This window comes from Falco punctatus, assembly GCF_963210335.1.
Source record: "Falco punctatus genome assembly, chromosome: 18".
Taxonomy (NCBI): domain Eukaryota; kingdom Metazoa; phylum Chordata; class Aves; order Falconiformes; family Falconidae; genus Falco; species Falco punctatus.
In genome coordinates, this window is record NC_137598.1 from 6,997,778 (window position 1) to 7,017,736 (window position 19,959).

Sequence of the window (19,959 nt, forward strand, 5' to 3'; positions counted from 1 at the left end):
GGAGGAGTTGAAGGAGTAGGAGGGATGGCTCCTGTCCAACGCAGTCAGCAAAGAATACAAGTCATCTTAGACGGGAAAACAGCGCTTCTGCATGTCACCGTCATGCCTTTACCAAATGGAGTAAACGCCCTCATCGGAAGAGATGTATTGAATCAAATGGGAGTAATCCTTACTACAAGTTCGCCTTTTTAGGAATGGTCACTGTCAATTGGACTTTCCCGATTCCTTTACAATGGCTGACAGAAGAGCCTGTTTGGATCGGACAGTGGCCGTTGAAAAAGGAAAGTCTGCGACAGGCACATTTACTAGTTCAAGATCAATTAACACAAGGTCATCTTAAGCCGTCGACCAGTCCTTGGAATACGCCTATATTTGTCATTCAGAAAAAATCAGGAAAATATCGACTTTTACATAACTTAAGAGCAGTGAATCGACAGATGCAAGCGATGGGAGCCTTACAACCAGGCCTTCCCAATCCTGCCATGTTGCCCAGCGAATGGCATTTGTTAATAATCGCCCTGAAAGACTGCTTTTTTACAATTCATTTACACCCCAATGACACTCAACGATTTGCATTTACATTACCATCAGTGAACAGAGAAGGTCCTGACCAGCGATTTGAATGGACTGTGTTACCACAAGGCATGAAAAATAGCCCTACCTTGTGTCAGTTATTTGTTGATGCCGCTCTCCAACCTATTCGAAAAGCATGGCCCCATGTTATTATTTACCATTATATGGATGATATTTTATTTGCGCAGGAACAGCCCTTTACTGCGCAACAGGAACTCTTTTTACGACAACAGTTAGAACAACAGAAGTTAGTCATAGCAGCTGAGAAAGTTCAGCGTTCACCCACATGGAAATACCTTGGCTGAAATATTACTCATTCACAAGTAAGTCCACAGAAATTAACTATTCGTCAAAATTTACATACTCTCAATGATGCTCAGAAGTTATTAGGTGATCTCCAATGGTTACGTCCTGTAGCAGGCATCACCAATGACGAATTAGACGTGTTACGCCCATTGTTAAGGGGTACAGACCCATCACGCCCTATTAATGTTTCTGAAGAGCAACACGTTATGATCCAACAGCTCAGTAACCGGATTGTAGAACGAGCAGTAGATCGCATTGACCCTACCTTTCCTGTAGACCTCACTGTCTTAAATGGTCCTTCACATTTTATCGGTGCACTTACACAGTGCAAAAAGAAAAAGGGGGAGACTGTAAGAGTATTAGAATGGATATTTACCAAAATGCAACCAAAAACCACCATCCAAGAAAAAACACAAAATCTGGCGGAAATCATTCAAAAGGGAAGAATGCAAATTTTACAAATCACCGGAATGGAGCCAAATGCTGTGTATCTACCAATACGCAGAGAAGACTTAGAGTGGTGGTTGCAGAATTCATCGGTTTTACAGTTAAGCTTATTAAGTGAAGCTCTAGAGATTAAAGTCGAGCCTTTGAAAACACCAATATTAAAATGGATTAGTAATTATGATTGGTTAAAGTGTCCAAAACGGAGTGAGAAACCTTTAACAGATGCTATTACAGTTTATACAGATGCAGGAAAACGCTCAAGAAAAGCGGCAGCAACATGGTACGAAAACAATCAATGGCACCATCAAATTCTCCCTGCAAAAACAGGAGATTCGTTACAAACCTTAGAGCTAGCTGCTGTTGTATGGGTCTGTACCCAATGGATGCATACAAGATTAAACATTGTAACAGACTCAATGTACGTTGCTGGAATTGTAAGCCGAATTGAAGATGCTCGTCTTAAAGAACTACAAAATCAACGACTGTTTGAACTTCTTAGGCAGCTGTTGTCAGCAATACAACAGCGCACGCAACCCTACTGCATTATACACATTAGAAGTCACAAATGGTCTGAAGGTTTGGGGGAAGGGAATGCGCGCGCTGACCAGCTCGTGTCTGTAGCGGCTCCTATAAATGAGTTTGTTAAGGCACGAGAATCACACAACACATTTCACCAGAACGCGCGGGGTCTGCATCGACAGTTTAACATTACAATGGAGGAAGCTAGGGGAATTGTACGAGCTTGTCCTACGTGCAGTCATCATGGACCGGGCTTAGGTATCGGTGTGAACCCCAGAGGACTTGAAGCCAGAGAGTTGTGGCAAATGGATGTCACTCATGTTCCCGAATTTGGTAGATTAAAATATGTTCACGTTACTGTTGATACATATAGTAAGTTTGTATGGGCCACAGCACAAACAGGAGAACGTGCACTTCATGTAACTCGGCATCTAACAAGTTGTTTTGCCGTTATGGGGGTGCCTCAATCAATAAAAACTGATAATGGCCCTGCTTATGTCAGTGAAAAAATGAGACGTTTTTGTCAAGCGTGGGGAGTGCGACATAGTACAGGCATTCCTCATTCTCCCACAGGGCAAGCAATCATTGAAAGAACGCATCAGACATTAAAACAATATTTAAAAAAGTTTGAAAAAATTACAGATGTACAAGAAAGACTTGCTAAAGTTCTTTTTGTGTTAAATCATCTATGTATCTTTACAGATCAACAGGAACCACCTGCATGGTTACATGGGTATTCTAAGCTATGTAAAGATGATGTTCCAATGTTTGTTATGTATAGGGATCCTTCAACTGGTTTGTGGAAAGGACCAGCAGAAGTGAAATATGCTGGAAGAGGTTATATGTGTGTACTTACTTCCACAGGACCACAGTGGATCCCAGCAAAGTGGACCAAAGCAGCGGTGACCAACACCAGTGTTCCAACAACCAGTGACAGTTGTGATTAATCTTTTAGTGTAAATTTATCTATATTCTAATCATGATGTTAACAGTTGTTGTGTTAATTAATCTTATTGTTATAGGTGTAGCTTTAGTATCTAAATCACTGTTTGATGTGCGGGAAAATGTATGGGTAACCTTAAGCAGAGCTGTCAACACAACCACATTTTGTGCAAGCGTGTCAACTCCTAGTGTACCCTTTTTAACTTGTTTAGTAGGTGTGCCATTAAATGACTCAGATTGGATCACCCTTAACCAGTCTCTTAGCCAGACAAAGATTACCCAATTAGTTCGAGGTTCAAATATGAGTGAGTTTTTTGATAAATTTGATAATTGGGATGACAAACTTTCTATTGGTCCTAATCCTCAAGAAATTGAACTACTTGACTCATTGAATGCCTCTTATTGTGTATATCTAAATTCTTCTAAGTATCCTTGTGCTGGTGAAAGTTCTGCCACACCTTGTAATGCAACTGCTAGCACTCTTGTATACCCAATTGGAAATCAGTCTATTTGGAGTGGTTGGTGTAACCATACCAGTCGAAACCTGTCAAATCCTGTCCCTGGAGTATTATATCCTAGAAAGTTACCCCCTGGTCTATTTTTTATTTGTGGTAATAGAGCATGGAATGGAATACCCTCAGTGCCTGTAGGGGGTCCATGTACCATTGGTCGCTTAAGTTTAGCTTTACCACATCATCATCCTAACAAGTCAAATCCAACAAGATGGAAAAGAGATGTTATACAAACTCTTCAAAACACCTGTGACGATAGTGTACAACTTTGGAATAAATGGGAAGTATTTTTTACTTCGTTTTTTATTCCAGGTGCTGCTGCTGCTCGAGCCCATAAAAACTTAGAAACACTGTCTTGTTGGATAGTTAAACAAGCCAACCTCACCAGCTGGGTACTATCAGACCTAGCTGATAGCCTAACCACTGTTCAACATGCTGTTTTACAAAATCGCATGGCCATTGACTTTCTATTATTAGCACATGGACATGGCTGTGAAGATTTTGAAGGCATGTGTTGTATGGACCTTGAAGACAATTCCAGCTCCATACACAAAGAAATTAAACAGTTGATGGAACATTCTCAAAAGATTCAACAAGATGTTGGATTCTTTGGCCTAGAAAGTTTAGCAAATTGGTTTGGAATAGGAGGCTGGTTAAAGGGACTTTTACAAAGTGTATTACTTATAGTGATAATTGTTGTCATCGGATTTATATGTTTAAGTTGTGCTCTCTCCTGTATTCGAAAATTGTTTGAACGTGTAACTGGACCAGTTTTCCTTGTCCAAAAAGAAAAAGGGGGAATTGTTGCAGAATGGATGAAAGAGAACGGCCACGGTACTATGGAAGGACTGTGTGATACGACTTTTTGACATAAGTCTGGCTCAGGTCTGAGTGAACCAAACTAGGCTGCAGAGAGAAAAAAAAACACTAAGAAGCCCAGCTGCAGTGGAAAGTTACCAGGATTACGAAAGAGAGAAGAGAGATAAGATTGTGCTGACCTTGTACAAAAACAGAAAAACAACTTTAAGGGAGTAAGCATGAAGAACAAGGTGTAACCCGAACCCGCTGTAGCTATCCGCTGTAACCGCAAATAGGAGGACGTATAAAAATGTAATCCTTTAGAGCTTAGCCAATTAGCAGATGAATTGTAGGCATAAATTAACTGGAACTGTATATAAGACATAATCGCGCCGTAATAAATTGAAGCTTGCTCTATCACTCACACTGAGTCGGCCGCTTGCTTCCCCTCGCTCGTCGCACCCTCCCCATCCCAAAATGGGAGGACCGCCTCCCCACATGACACTTGTTAGTTTAACATTATGCTAGGGGCCAACCAATGTCCTCCTTTATCTTCTAGTGCCGTGACGACTGTGGGGGGTACATGGACGGTCACCTTCTGCCCCATGGTGAATTTAGGGGCCTCCTGCATCAGTAGCACAGGTGCTTCTCCTGCTTTAAGGCATCCAGGCCATCCTGAGCTCACCTCATCCAGCTCTTTGCAGGAGCAAGCTACAGCCCGCCCCTGAGGCCCTAAACAATGTGCCAGAACTCCAAAGGCAATGCCTTTTCCCTCACGCTTAAAAAGTGCACAGGTCTTTGTCACATCAGGTAATCCCCACACGGGGGCCTCCACCAGAGCTCACTTTTTTCAGATACTTGAAAGTGGCTTTACCCTCCTCTGTCCCGCCAATAGACCCATGGCAGGAGGTTTTCAGTAGCTCGTACTGAGCTTTCACAAATAAAACACAATTGCCTCCCCAAAGCCAACGCCATCCGACCACCCCGAGAAATCCTCGTCATTCCTTGAGAGTTTGAGGCTCCACAAGGCAGCAAATAGTCTCCTTCTGTTGAGATCCCAACTGTCTCTGGCCTTCCAGCACTTCAAACCCCAAATGTGGATGTGACTCCTCGATAATTCCATATCCACTAATTCCCAAGATATTTAGAAGGCTTATCATCAGGGAAAGACACAGCTCCCAAGTCCCTGCTGCGACCAGAACTCTTCCCTGATCATTTTCTGTTCTCCAAATGTCGAACTGCTTTGCCAACTGATTCCCAAAGATTGTCGGGATATTTTGAAAGCCTTGTAGTATAACCGCCTAAGTGTATTGCATTTTCCTTCCCGTTTCTGGTTTTGCGCATTCAAAAGCAAAAGGCTTCTGACTGTCAGTGCCCAGGGGAACACAGAAAAAGGCATCCTTCACATCAAAACCTGTACACCATCCCTGTTCCCCTGTAAGGGTGGTTTCATATCTGTATGGATGTGCTACTACAGGATAAATATCTTGAGGTATGTGATTTATTGCTCTTAAATCCTGCACCAAACGGCAATCTTGACCCTTGACCTTTTTCACTGGCAAAACAGGGGTGTTGGATTTTGACGCACAGCCCACCAACAGGTTGTGCTTCAAGAATTTCTGAATTATCGCTACCTACCCATTCCTAGCTTCTCATTCTCAGCGGGGATGATCCAGGCTTTAAGTCAATCCTTACAGGTTTTGACCTGTGGGATTTTCCAGGAACCTCTCCGGCACGTACAATAGGAATCACAGCATCTCTGACCTCCGGGCGTATCTTTCTCTTTTCAAGGCAGCATAGCCTGTAATAACAAAGCTGCTGCCTCGACACAGTTTCTGGAATTAAGATTTCTATTTCCTCGTTTTAAAATCAGATTTCTGCTTCCAATTTTTTGGAGTAGATCTCTCCCCAAACAATGCTTTTGGAGAATTTGGCTAATATAAAAACTGATGAGTAACCCACTGTTTTCCCAGCTTCATGGCTAAGGGTTTCAAAAATGGCCAAGTTTCATGGGTCCCTGCCATACCAGCAATGCTTATATTCTTATTGCTTAGTTCCCCTCTAAAGTCTTCTGAACAGAGGAAGTAGCCCCAGGATCTACCCAAAGCTCAACTTCTTCACTTCCCAGCTCTGCTTTAACCAGAGGCTCCTCTGGGGAGAGACTCCTCCGCTCCCCCTCATTCCTCGCTTACTGGGAGCAAAGGGGCAGAGGGGCTCCAATCCTTAAGCAGATGGTCTTCTTCTGAATGCCCATCCCTTTTGCACTGTGCACACTCATTATCACCCAACCGAGGGCTGGGCCGCAGTCCCCCTCTCGGGGCTCTGCCCCATCCTCAGGCCCTTGCCCTCACCCTACTATTTTGCTCTGATACCGCCAACAAGCAACAATTTACTCTTCCCTTTTGACTCTCTATGATGATATGCAATCCAAGCAACATCCAACAGCTTTCCCCTATCTTGAGCAATCACCTCCTTTTAACTTTTGTAATCTTCTTCTAATACCATCCCAGGATTGGCCCACCAATAGAGGGGCCAATTGATCTCATCCCTCTTAAGATTCAGGGTCAATACTTGTAGAGTTGCAGGCTACCTCCTTCATTCTGTTCTGCAGATCTGTAGGGGGCTCTTGGCTATCGTGCCTAGCCTTGTACCATTCAGACATGGTTATTGCCTTAGCCACAGCATTCTGAATGCCAAATATAATCCCTTTCTGATACCGAGTCCAAAGCTGCCTGGGTCCGTTAATTTGCAGGTCCCAGTTCGGACCAACAGGGGAAATGATGCTCCACAGTTCCTGTTTTAACCTCAGCTTCCACATGTATTCTAGCTGCTTGACAAATCATCTCCTTCTCACTACTATCAAACAAAATCTGCAGTACTGCCTCCATTTCCTTACACTCTGGATCCTGTGTTTTAACCATCATTATTTCAAAAACACCAGCCACCTTCTCAGGGTTGTCTCAGTAATTTCCTGCGGTTGCTTTGCAATTCTTCAACTCTGTTATTGAAAACCGGACCGTCACTGTAATGAGTCCTTCATTTCCCACAGTCTCGCGCAGGGGAGCCTGTACCACTTCCCCTGGTTTGGCCCACTCCCACCCTGTGGCTGGGCTAAAACCTTCTGCCCCACTAAATTGCTCTCCCTCTTCACAGCCGCTTTCCCTGTGTGAAATGTGTTCATTTGATTCGTGTCAATATAGAACAATGCTAGGACCACATGATGAAATGTAACCTTCTGTCTTACCTTGTATAACCACACGCTTAAGAAAAACAGAGTGATCAATGTATATAGTTCCTGTATCTTGCAAAGAACATCTGGCTACATACCTAATTTCTGTATCTTAAAAAGGACATCTGGTTACACACCCTGATACGCAGGCTGAGGTGCTAACAGCATAGTGTTAAGTAAGAGAAGTTTACAGGGCGCATGCGTAAAATCTAGGGTCATCCTAAGGGTGAGCCGAGGAAGACTGCTGACTTCATCCACCGACCACCAGACAGGGCTTAAGAAGACCCTCGGAGATAGAAAGAGCATGCGCCACGAAGTACACGCCTATTCCAAGGATCCATTTACATAAACCGACCCTTTCTTAGAAATAGCTATGAATATGTATTGGTTTAGGAAGTATAAACCAAAAATAAACTTTGTACAGCACGCGTCTTGGTGGAGCGGAGACTCCCAGTGCACCCAGCGCTGTTTGCTTGCCTCTATTTGCTTAATAAATTGCAAACTTTGATTGTAAACCTATTTTGGGACTAAGTTATTTATCACAACGATGTAAACACAGTTCCCATCTAAGTGATTAAAAGCTGATAGAAACCGTTTATCAAGAAACCAGTTTTACAGTACCTTGTTCTTTTCACTCCTGGTTGTTGCTGCAGGTCTAGAAAACAGAAATATATTTCAGTACTGAAATGCTTACATTGATTATGAATAACACTACAGTTGCTTTGAAAACTTCATTGCAGAAATGAATTAAACTAAAATGTAGTATAACAACTTTGTTAGATGTAGTTGGAGACTGAAAAAGTTATTGTCTACCATTATGTCTATTGGAAGGCTATTTTTTCCACAAGATATTAAGCAAATAGTTGAAATAACTATTCTCTCAGCTTCACACAAAGTGACAGAAATCTTACAGCTACAGACATGTAGCTATACGCTTACGTGCATTCCCTGTTTAATACCAGGGGTTTAGCTCTCTTCAATACTGAGAATCCTTCTCCTACAGGTCAAAGAACTGTAATTTTGGATTCTCTGGTGTCCTGCGTCTGGCTGGGATGCAGTTTATTTTCTTCACAGCAGCCCACACAGCGCTGTGTGTTAGATTTCTGCCCAAAACAGTGTTGATAACACACCAGATTTTTAGCTAAGGCTGAACAGCGTCAACAACTTCTCTTTCTCACTTTGCCACAACCCACACAAGTAAGTTCAGGGTGGGCAAGAAGTCAGGAGGGTACACAGCTGCGAGAGAAAAGTTGGAGCGGGGAGCAGGGCAAAAAATCCTGAGATACCTGCAGTGAAAGAGTAATTTTGCTTTTCTGTAAGTCTCTCCTCGTCCTTTTTAAACACATGTAATACTTCTATGCCTGTGCACACACTCATGTAATTAATCAGAATTTGTGCACGTGACCTTATTGTTGACTTGGCCAGCATGTTCAAAGCACTCTAAACAAAAAAGAAGTGTTTGTCAACACAAAGCACATCAGTTAGTGTGGTCACACAAAAGAACAAGAATCTTCATATGCATCAGATTTGCCAAAAAACCCAAAATACAACAAAAATCCAAACTTGCTTCCAGCTCTCAGGGCAATTTTTATCAGTAAGTTTTATTTTCAACATTCCTTATGCATCTTTCTGGTTTGGAAGATGCATTTTGCCTCAGTATTGACATGTAAATCACAGGAATTTGGGTGGGTTTTGTTTTCTTTTTTTTTTCCCTTTTCTTTTTTAAGAGCAGGCAATAAAATTGAACCTCCATCGTCAGCTTCGTGTTTTCTAAAAAGAAATTTTCTTCACTTTTTGAGAAGCAGTGGACTACTCACTATGGCTTTCACCACTGGGGAAACTACTTCAACTACTACAGTATTAGAAAACCTAAGACACTTACATAGCACTACAAATAAGAATTAGAGATTATTTCCTTAGCTTACCCTTTCGTTGGCATTTTAATCAATTTTGAGTGCTCCCCAGATGAAAAACTCTTTTTGTCTTTTTCTTCTATCGTGTTTTTATTCTCCATTTTCAAACACACATTCTTCCTTAGAGTAATCTTTTGCTTCATTTGCCAATTAGTGATGTTGCCTGGTGGTGTATTTAATTTATCCAGACATTCCTGTTTTGCCAACGCCTGTGCTCTTGAACATCTTTGTTTGCTTTTTTCTTCTCAACCTATAAAAACAAAGTTAAGCTTCATGTATTTCTTAGTATTTCTAGAAGACAGAAACACCACATCCAAGATGGATTAATTCAGGGTTCACCCCTTAAATAATATAAAATGATATCTTTTTTTAATCCACAGAGAAGCATTTTCACAAAATTACACTACAAATTGTATTATTTGTCATTGAGAGTTCTTCAAATTCACTCATCATGAAAGACATAACAAAAATACAGCCCTTAGAAAGAAAACAATAGTGTATCTTAAAACATGAACAACAAAAAAGTGAAAGCATTACAGATGGACAGTTAGAAGGACTGCAGTGTTAGTTGTAACACCACCAGAAAAAAATCAAGTGGAACTGTGCTGGGCTACTGCTCCCTGAACAAGGGGAGGAAAGAAAAAAAAGATCCCAAACCCACAAACACAACTGGTTTCACAAGAAAGAGGAATTTTCACGAAAGACAATGAAGACACACCACGCAGATATCACAGCACATGAATTATTAGTCAAGACCCTGTTCAGAAGCTATTTTCATTCTTTGATTCAGAATCAGAACCGACATATTTATATGGATTTCTTTTTATGGCAATAAAGTGATAACTATTTGCACTGGAACCGAGTGCCACCTGCTGTTAAACTGGAACAATAATGCATTCAATTTTCCAAAAATGGGGAAAAAGACAACTCTCCACTGCCCTCTTTATTCACAAGTCACCTATTTCCATTAGAAGAAAACCTAATTTGTAGGAAGCATCTTCCCTTCATGACAAATAGCTAAAGTGAATAGGACCATTGATCCGGAGCGAGATTAAATAATAAAGAGCAGCAGGTGAACTACCTCTTTTGGCAGCTGTACCTTCTCTTTCTCCAAACCCAGGAATACTATTTGCAGCATTCCTACCTTACCCTTAAATCTTCCCATATCTTGTTTTAGTTCTTCATCAAGATTCCTTTTCAGCATGGCACATGATTGCTGAGCATTCGCAAAAAGACTTTCCATTTCTGTTTTTCCTATTTTGTTGTCAATAAAGCAGTCCCTGGGAAAATCATCACTAAATCCAGAGTCTTTTCCAAGTTCCCTCTCTGTTACAAAAAGTGCATTTTCATCACGTGTAGAAACTGGTCTTATTTTAAGAATAATACTAGAAACGTCATCCAAAAGACTTGGGTTTTAAGCTGTATCTCAGGAAGTATTCACAACCCCCCACTGCATTTCTACTACTTCCAGTTTCATTCTCTTCCATTTCCATAGGAGGCTTTTTTTTTTCTCTCTGTATTTGCTAGAGGCATCTTTGTATCATTGATATTATTTGTGCAATCTCCTTCATCTGTACTCCAGGTATCTTCCCTGTTTGCATTTCACTTATCTTGATCAGAAAGGACACCAAGACTCGGATTACAGTTTCCATTTTGGGTACTTTCCCACCTAGCATAAGTTTAATGTCTCCAAATTCACCTTTACTTTCTAAGCTGTTACTTGATTCTGTTGCATGAGACGAAACAACATGAGAACTCTTTAGCTCAGCACTGAAGCCATCTTCTGACATTTCTTCCACAAAGGAAGTAGTTTTCCCAGTTTCATTAATTTCACCAAGCAGCTGCTTTAGTTCTGCTGTAACACTTTTAAAACTTGTTTTCAATTCCCTCTTCTCATTTTCAACCCACATTCTTGCATCTCTTTCTTTCCAAGGTTTTGGACTTAGAACTGCTTGTCAGCACTGTGCAATTCCTCATTTTCTGATGTAAAATTTCTGCCTTATCAGTGTGATTTTCATGTGCTGTTTTTTCTATCAAGTTGGTAGTTTCTAAAATATATTTATCCTGAAGTAAACAGGTACAGACAGAAAGATTATCAAGAAAAAACATTACAGTTAATCTATGCAATTTATGTTGCAAACTCATCCTGTAATAGAAATAAGGCATTCTGAAAGCCATTTTTATAATAAAAATCAAGGATAGTAAATGAAAGGTTCACTGCACACCATCTTCTTAACAAGAGAAGGACTTGGAAACAACAGTTTCTTGGGTTAGATTTGCCTAGGCATTAGGGTTGCTTTTACCTTTTAGCCTGCTTGCTTTCTGTAACTGCCGGCATTTGTCACAGAGTATGTTTATTTTTCACGTTTTTTTGCTTTAATACCATTTTTCATTAAAACTGCCAACACTTTTCTCACCCACCCTCCTCCCTCCATTGCACTCTACTGTCTGGCATTTTACAGTCCCCAGCCGTCTAAGCTAACCCAAGGGGAATGAACATGACAAGCTTTTTACCGTTCACCACACAGAGAACTGGCTAAGGGAGGATTATTTCTTCACCCAAGCTTCAGAAGTAATAAATTCCATTTCAAGGTGCAAAGGAAAGGATTTATTAGGGAAACCTGTCTGCTCCTGCCCTCATCCCAGAAATCAGGAACCCAAGCTTGCAGGAAAACCGCACCATGCCTTAACCTTACCCAGCCGCCTCAAGCCCCTGTCCCCACGCTCTTTCTCAACAGCTCCGACTGCTTCTGCCCCGTGTCACAGTCCTGCCCACACGCTCCCTCCCCACACGCCTCCTCGGCTCGTGGTGCCTTCTGAACAGGGCCTGCAGCCCTGGTGTCCCAGCGGGCTGAGACCGTCATGCTCCTCGTGCTCCTCTCTTGTCAGCCAGGCCCTGTTCTCCCGCGGCAAAGACCCCTCTGCTCACAAGAGGGAAGGAGCACCTCAGCCAGACACCACCTGTCTCACCCTCCCCCTTCCCAAGCTTACTGGCCAACTACTACCACCTTGCAACAGGTTTAAGTCCTGTGCTTTGCCTGCTAGAATTAGGCATGTCCCTCTCTCGTGATGCCTGGCTGTGGGCTGGAAATAATTTGCTATGCTGTCCCTTCGGGTGTTCCAGAGGACGCCAGACCCCTCTGTGCAGCCCTGCCCCGCACGCCCAACACAAGCAGGACGCCTGCCTTATTCCCCTCTAGGATACCCTCTGAGAAAACCCTTTTAAAACACTTCACATGACCAAACAAGAGCTTATTTTGCAAAGGCTGGGGCAGCATCAGAAAGATCACCACATTTCAAGGCATTCTCTTTGATCATTTTCTTACAAAGAGGAAGACTGGCATGTTTAATCAATCAGATCAGCGTATTATAGACAAATCTCCCTCTTCACTTGAACGTGTGTTTTGCAAGGCAAAACCCCCTGCATTTGCCTGCACTGTTTCTCAGCAGTGCACAAGAGGAAAAACACCGCTCAAAATTTAAGCAAACGAGCTGAAAACAAATCAGTGTAACAGCAAGCATCCGACATAGTGACAAGGATTTTACCCCACCATAAGACGACTGTATCCAACTTTACTTCAGACTGTAATACAGCCTTCACCTACAGGACATCCCTTCAGCATTATTCACTGACTGGTAAGTTTTCTTTACCTTAGTGTATAGTACAACTTACTGAATCAGACTGTAATCCAAAATATTTGGGTTTACATACCCACATACCCACACCCCACAATATTCAATGGCATCCTTCATGTCTTCTTTTTCAGCTGATGATATATGAAAGGTAGATCCTGAGTTCTCACGTGCAGTGAAAAACCACACATTTTTATAACCAGCATGACTTAATACTACTTATTTACACCTAGAGTGCATCTTGAATCATCCTACTTGTGACAAAAATCTTAACACAAAATAAAACATCCCCTCAAATTTGTGCACTCCTAGAGAGAAAATTATCATAATACAGATTTAAGATGCATCTGTGTGAATTCCTTTCTTCCAGGGCATTATACTTCTTAATGTATACGGGAAATTTGCTGAAAATCGCTATATATGGTCACAAATAGGCCATTCCTATTTCTTAAACATGCACAACCTCTCTCTCTCATACATAGATATACACCTCTGTATCTCTGACACACTGTGCGCCACACAGTATTCCTCCAGCAACTTCAGTTTCCCTATGTGTTGTGCACAGAAAATCACAAACAACAAAGTCACAGGCTTGAAATCTTGAAGACCCCAGCTTTATTCCTTGCACGGCACAAATGTGTCTCTAGACATGGATCTAGACAGAGTATTTCAGTCAAACTGCTGCCCTGACAATAGACGCCTGAGCAGAAGACCCACTGATGTTGCTGGAAAACTGAATTTTACTTCCAGACATTGCGATACGGATCCTGTAGAAGTGATCTTGTAGAAAAGAAAAAAAAAAAAAAATCACTACGAAAAGTTATATAGATGTATTACTGACATGGAACAAGACAAACAGAGCACAAGTGCTATTGGCTGCTCTCCAGAAGAGTTACACACTGGGTTTCTTCTTCCTTCTCTGTCGGTATATCAGTTGCTGCTCACAGACTGGAGTGACGCTGACATAACATGGCACATCCCAGGGTGACAGCGGGTGGGTTACATGAGAGCAGCTGCCATTGCTTCCCTGCTCCCTGAGCACCCAGCAGTTTTTACAGCATGCAACAGACGAGCAAAACCCATTTCAGGCTGAGCTGGGAAGGCGAGGGGCAGGGAGAGGTCACTCACGGACTGACACAAACGCCCACACAGCCCCAGCCCAGCCTTCCCGGCCCTGGCACTTTGCACTCAGGGGGGCAACTCTCACGGGAACCAGGGGGCTGGTGTCACGTGGCCTCACACAGGGACCATCTGCTTCTGACATGACAAATGGGCTCTTCCCCATCAGGCTCTCCTCTCCCTCCTGACCCTTGCCCACAGGTTCACAGACAAACCACAGCCGCCCCACTCGGGCTAAGGATCCTCTCACTAGGAAGCCCACCCGGGAGGAGGTGGCACACAGGCTTGGGCTCCCAAGCTCCCAGGAGCACAGATAATGCAGATTGTAAACTTGACATCTGGTCGTCTTCAGCTCACCTAGGTTTTTGTGCATCTTCATACCTCCTCCCAACTCACTTCATACGCCATTTGTCTGACAGCAGAAGAGCAGGTAAACCTGACACTTAATTTCCACCAGTTCAAAGGGAAACAGCTGGTGTTGAAAGCCTTTTTATTCCAGGAGTCCTAGCGTTGCAGCTGAAAAGTGCTTATATGTATAATTTATAATGATGGGTATCTTGAACATAGAATGATTGCTTGCCACGTTTTTCTAGCCTCAGTATCTCTGGCAAAATACATGTGCAAATCTTACTGCATAAAGTACCAAGTCCCTCAGCATTTCTAGAGGCCACATTCCTCCTCAGGGCTTGGAAGGGAGAATCACTTCCCTATTTCCCTGCCTGCTGGTTTCAGATGAGGTGCGACACTTCACAGCAGTGCTGGGAGTAAAGCTGGACGGCGTTATGCAAACCTAAATATTCTGCCTGGCTCCAGAAGGCTGCAGGTCTCCCTAGGCTCTTTTACACATGCTCCATCACTGCTATTGCTTCAGCAGAGGTTTTACCTCCCAACAGAGACTTCCTTAAAAACATGTTCTGACTTTCCTGAACAGTGGATTGTATCTCACAGTTTCATTGATTTGCACAGCAGAATCCTGCAGTTTCCGATGAAGCTAACGAAGACTGTGTGCTTTCAAAACCAAGCACATTCAGCACCTCCATCATAACTCTGAATTAGAGCTATTGCCTAAACAACTACGTGTTGCACACGCTGCCCGTGCCAACCCTGGCTAGCCCAGCCCCGTTTCACCGATTCATCCAGGCACTTGCATCAGTGCGTCTGACTTGGTGAATTTACACATGAGAAACCAGGCATTTCTGACCAACACCCATGCTCTTTAACTGCACTGGTTATTTTTAAATTAATGACACATTACTAATTAAAGTGACCAAGACAAGTCAGAACTACAGCTTGGTTGCAGTCAAAATCACATGTGCCACAGATTTTCCCTGAATCTCTTCACAGCATCACCTATGATCGCTGTTGTCAAATACATGACTGCTTCTTTCTTTACCTGCAGAAAGCTTGGCACAACACGTACAATATTGTACAACATACAGCTCCATCTGACAGTCAGACCAGAATGACCTTCCTACAGTGCAGGCGGGCTGCATATCTCCAGTAGCACCCACAGCCCCAGCCTGCACTGCTTTAGAGACAGCAAAGATCCGCGCTGATGAGAAACGCTCTCATGCACATGGCATTTCACCTTGTCCACGGATTTGAAACACGGGTTGCTTTGCGCAATTTAATTTTATGGTTTTGTTCCAAAGCAAAACAGACTGTCCAACAACTTTTGACTTACACTAAAAACCATAAATATTCACCTTCCATATGAACGGATACATGCCAGGATATGTACTGCTGATGAATTTTTTCACATGTTGCTGGGGAGCAATACCTGCAAGTGTTCATCTTTTTGTCCATCTCTTCTGGGATTCCTTCTAGCTGGCTACGTTGCATCTCAGGGTTGTATGGAGGGGATTACCTCCAAGCAGCGGGACAGATCACCAGCCACGCCTGTCGCTCCTAAACTGCCTCTGCTGAGCATCTCAGTGCCTCCCACAGTGGTGGCTTGCTCAGGAAGAGGTGGCTTGTGATGGCTCCTCTCCAGTACACATGCCCACAGGACCACTGAGCAAAGGACTATCCCACACCATCTTTCCCCTCTTTGAGAAAGAAAGCACGTACGTATCTATGGCTAATCTCCCTTCTGAAGCAGTACAGCTCAGCTGAGCCCTCAGACTGCTTTTCTGCAGCATCTGGGATTCTTACCAAAACTGTCTCCATGGACTCTACCCGGACTCGGTTTTGTGCAGAGGAGGTATTTACTGCCGCATGCACAAGAGCAACGGCAAGGGCAGGCAGCGCAGCGATCTCCTGTTACCGAACGTGCTGCTCTGGGACTCCCAAACAGGCAGTCAGTTATATCCCTGGCAAAGTTCTCCAGCAAAGCCGCCCCTGATTTGTATCCACCTCAGCTGTACAAACACGGTGTAAACAGAAGCCGAGCGGCTCTTTACCTCCAGCACTGTATGTCCCTTTCCTTCCCATGTCACCACCACCTGCAAAAGCGCCCATGGAAATGAGCAAACCCCATGCGCCAGAAAGAGGCAGGGCTTTCAGAGGAAAGGAGGGTATTCAATGGAAGCTGCAGATGTGCCCTGCCTGAAGAAGGCACCACTGGCAACCTCTCCTCTGTGAGAGCTGTGGAGATGCAGAGGGGGCAGGAAGGCAGGCATTCAGGGGAGTAACTAGAAGTCCTGGTTTGCTATTGCTGCAGTATCCCTGGCTGGGGGACAATAGAGCTCTCCATGAAATGACAATCAACCAAAAAAATTTCAGAGGGAGCACAAGCTGCTGGGCGTCAGCAAAGGGCTGTGCTCAGCTTTTCTGCGGCAGGTTGTCATAGGCAAGGTGAACACGAAGCACAGGGAGGATCTGCAGTTCTACCTGCCTTGCAGGGGGTTGGCCTGAGCTCCCCCTTTGCAAACCAAGTCACCCTCCGACCACACGGCACAATCTCTGCTTACTGTATGTCCCAGCAACTGGGGTACCCCATGCAGATAAATCTGAGAGGTCCCCCCTGTTCACAGCTCTAGTCATCAGTGGTTCCAACAACTTCTGATGCTCAGGGTGTCCCCTGCGCCAGTGGTCCTCCCTCCAGGCGCCCCTCCTCCTCTCCATTTGCCCTGGAGTAGACAAACTCAACATCACACCCATTCTGGGGAGATTTAAGCCCCAAAGAGCTCAGAACTGGGGGAAGCCAGCACAAAAGCCTATCTTCTCTCTTGAGAGTTGCAATGTCCTTACACCCTTCCTGTCCTTCCCGTCTAGATCAGAAACCAAACAGGGGAAGCGGTGCACGCAGATACACAGAGAATACTGAATGGGACACATTGGCTCCTCTTTTAACTCCTTTATTGTCTTGATATGGAGAAATAGTGTGAAATGGGGACAATGCACATCGATTGTGATTGTATATGTCTGCTCAAGGAATGAGGGTATGGTGCCTGGTCATGGGTGTGGTGTCTGGTCACATAGTCACACAGCTTTGAGGAGACACCTAACCTTCTTCCTCTAACAAAGGGGCTATTTTAAAAAAGAATGAGAAAAGGATGAGAGACATTTCAATGTTATCTAGAGGAAGGGAGTGCTAAGTTTTCTTGCTGGAGAAGATCAGATGGTCACAAGAACATGAATCACCTACAAACCTGCAAGACCACCACATTCCAGGCAATGGACTGATAAGCTAATTAACATACGAAGCGAGAGTAAGCAGGTTTAGGTAACGAATATGTTTAGGCATTAATTGAATATTCATTTCTTTTATTGTATAAATGTGAGATGGTTCTTCACTTCAGGTATGCACTCTTGTGGAGGAGCCATCCCCCGTGCATCTGCACGCAATAAACATACCTACTTTACAACTTTCGAGTTATAGAGTCTAATTCCGCATGTCAAGGTGGCCGGAGAAAAACAAAGTGATTAAAATTGTGAAATAGGAAATGGAAGGAGTAAGCCCTGTGAAAAATCGCTCTTGGGTTGTATATTAAAACATTGGAGGGATATCGTAGGACAGGGTGGTACCGAAAATAGAATTAAATTGATTAAATATTGTAATCAGTGGTAGCCTTTGTATAAATTGGGGAGTGATGCGAAATGGCCTCAGGAGGGAGGAACGTTAGATTATAACACTCTCCTGCAATTAATGTTGTTTCTGAGAAGAGAGGGAAAATGGGACGAAGTATCGTATGCAGACATGTCCTTCGTCCTACGGGACAAACCTAAAGTGGCAAAAGGACTGTGGATTAGTACCCCCTCGGGATCCTATGGTACTAACACTAGAGAGAGTGCGGGATTAACATCACCTGATCTTTGATTATGGCTCCAGAAAAGGATAGGAAAAAAACTTGAGACCTAAACTAGAAAGATGTTCTTGTTGAAATTTTTGTGTTAAAAAGCTCAGGTTGCGGTAAAAAAAGTCTCATGGGTAAAAAAAGTGTCACAGGTAAATAGTCTCATGGGTAAAAAAAGTCTTACGGGTAAAAATTCTCACAAGTAGAAATTCCCATGATAAAAAAAATCTCACGGTTAAGAAAAGTCTCATGGGTAAAAAAGTCTGATGGTTCAAAATTCTGATGTGTAAAAAGCCTCAAGTGTAAATATTCTCACGGGTAAAAAAAATCTCATGGGCAGAAGTCTGATGGGTAAATAAGTCTCACAGGTACAAAGTCTCACGGGTAAAAATTCTCACGGGAAAAAACGTCTCACGGGAAAAAAAGTCTGACGAGTAAAAAAAGTCTCACGGGTAATAAGTTTCACAGGTAAAATGTCTCACAGGTAAAAAAAGTCTCATGGGTAAAAAAGTTTGATGGGTAAAAAAAGCCTTATGGGTAAAAACCTGTAACGGTAAAAATGTCTCACGGGAAAAAAAAGCCTGATGAGTCAAAAAAGTCTGATGGGTAAAGAAATCTCATGGGTAAAATCTCTAACAGGTAAAAAAGTCTCACAGGTAAAAAATGTCTCACGAGTAAAATAAATCTCACATCTAAAAATTCTCGCGTGTAAAAAAAGTCTCATGGTTAGAGAAGTCTTACTGGTAAAAAAACTCTCAGAGGTGGAAAAATTCTCATGGGTAAAAAGTCACACAGGTAAAAAAAGTCTCTCGGGTAAAAAAAGTCTCACGGTAAGAAAAGTCTCAGGGGTCACAAAAGTTCACGGGACAGTAGTATCACAAGTAAAAAAAGTCTCATGGGTAAAAAAAGTCTGATGAGTAAAAAGTCTCATGGGGAAAAATGTCTCATGCTTAAAAAGTCTCATGGGTAAACTAAATCTCTTGTTTAAAAGTTCTCACAGGTAAAAAAAGTCTCATGGCTAGAAACGTCTTAAGGGTAAAAAAACTCTCAGAGGTGGAAAAATTCTCATGTGTAAAAAGTCACACAGGTAAAAAAATTCTCACGGGTAAAAAAGGTCATGGGTAAAAAGTCTCACAGGTGAAAAGAGTCTGATAGGTAGAAAAGTCTCACAGGTAAAAAAAGTCTGACGGGTAAAAAGTCTCGCGGGTAAAAAGTCTCACAGGTAAAAAAAGTCTCATGTGTAAAAGAAGTCATGGGGAAAAAGTCTCACAGGTAAAAAACGTCTCACGGGTAAAAAAGGTCTCAAGGGTGAAAAGTCTGATGCGTAAAAAAAGTCTTTTTTTACCTGTGAGACTTTTTCCCCTGAGACTTCTTTTACCCGTGAGACTTTTTTTTCCCGTGAGATATTTTACTCATGAGAGTTTTTACCCTTGAGACTTTTTTTACTCATCAGATGTTTTTACTCGTAAGGCATTTTTTCCCGTGAGACTTGGTAGCTGTGAGATTTCTTTTACCCGTCAGACTTTTTACCCGTGAGACTTTTTTTACCCATGAGGATTTTTACCCTTGAGGCTTTTTACCCGTGAGACTATTTTTACCTGTGAGACTTTTCACCCATGAGAATTTTAACCATGAGACTTTTTTTACTTGCGAGACCTTTTACCCGTGAGATTTGTTTTACCCGTCAGACGTTTTACTCGTCAGACATTTTACCCGTGACACTACTTACC

General features: G+C 42.8%; 3 long non-coding RNA genes across 86 annotated transcripts in view; 1 reads left to right on the forward strand and 2 right to left on the reverse strand.

Moving 5' to 3' along the window:
• The window catches only part of LOC308055213, a 528,334-nt gene that overhangs the window by 401,514 nt on the left and 106,861 nt on the right, over positions 1 to 19,959 (forward strand). The gene's annotated exons all lie outside the window — the stretch shown is intronic.
• The window catches only part of LOC308055214, a 277,249-nt gene that overhangs the window by 146,274 nt on the left and 111,016 nt on the right, over positions 1 to 19,959 (reverse strand). The window lies entirely within an intron of this gene.
• The window catches only part of LOC308055230, a 28,207-nt gene continuing 14,180 nt past the window's right edge, over positions 5,933 to 19,959 (reverse strand). The window contains exon 3 of the long non-coding RNA XR_013924488.1: positions 5,933 to 6,259. This is a non-coding gene — a long non-coding RNA (uncharacterized lncRNA). The remainder of the gene's footprint in view (positions 6,260 to 19,959) is intronic.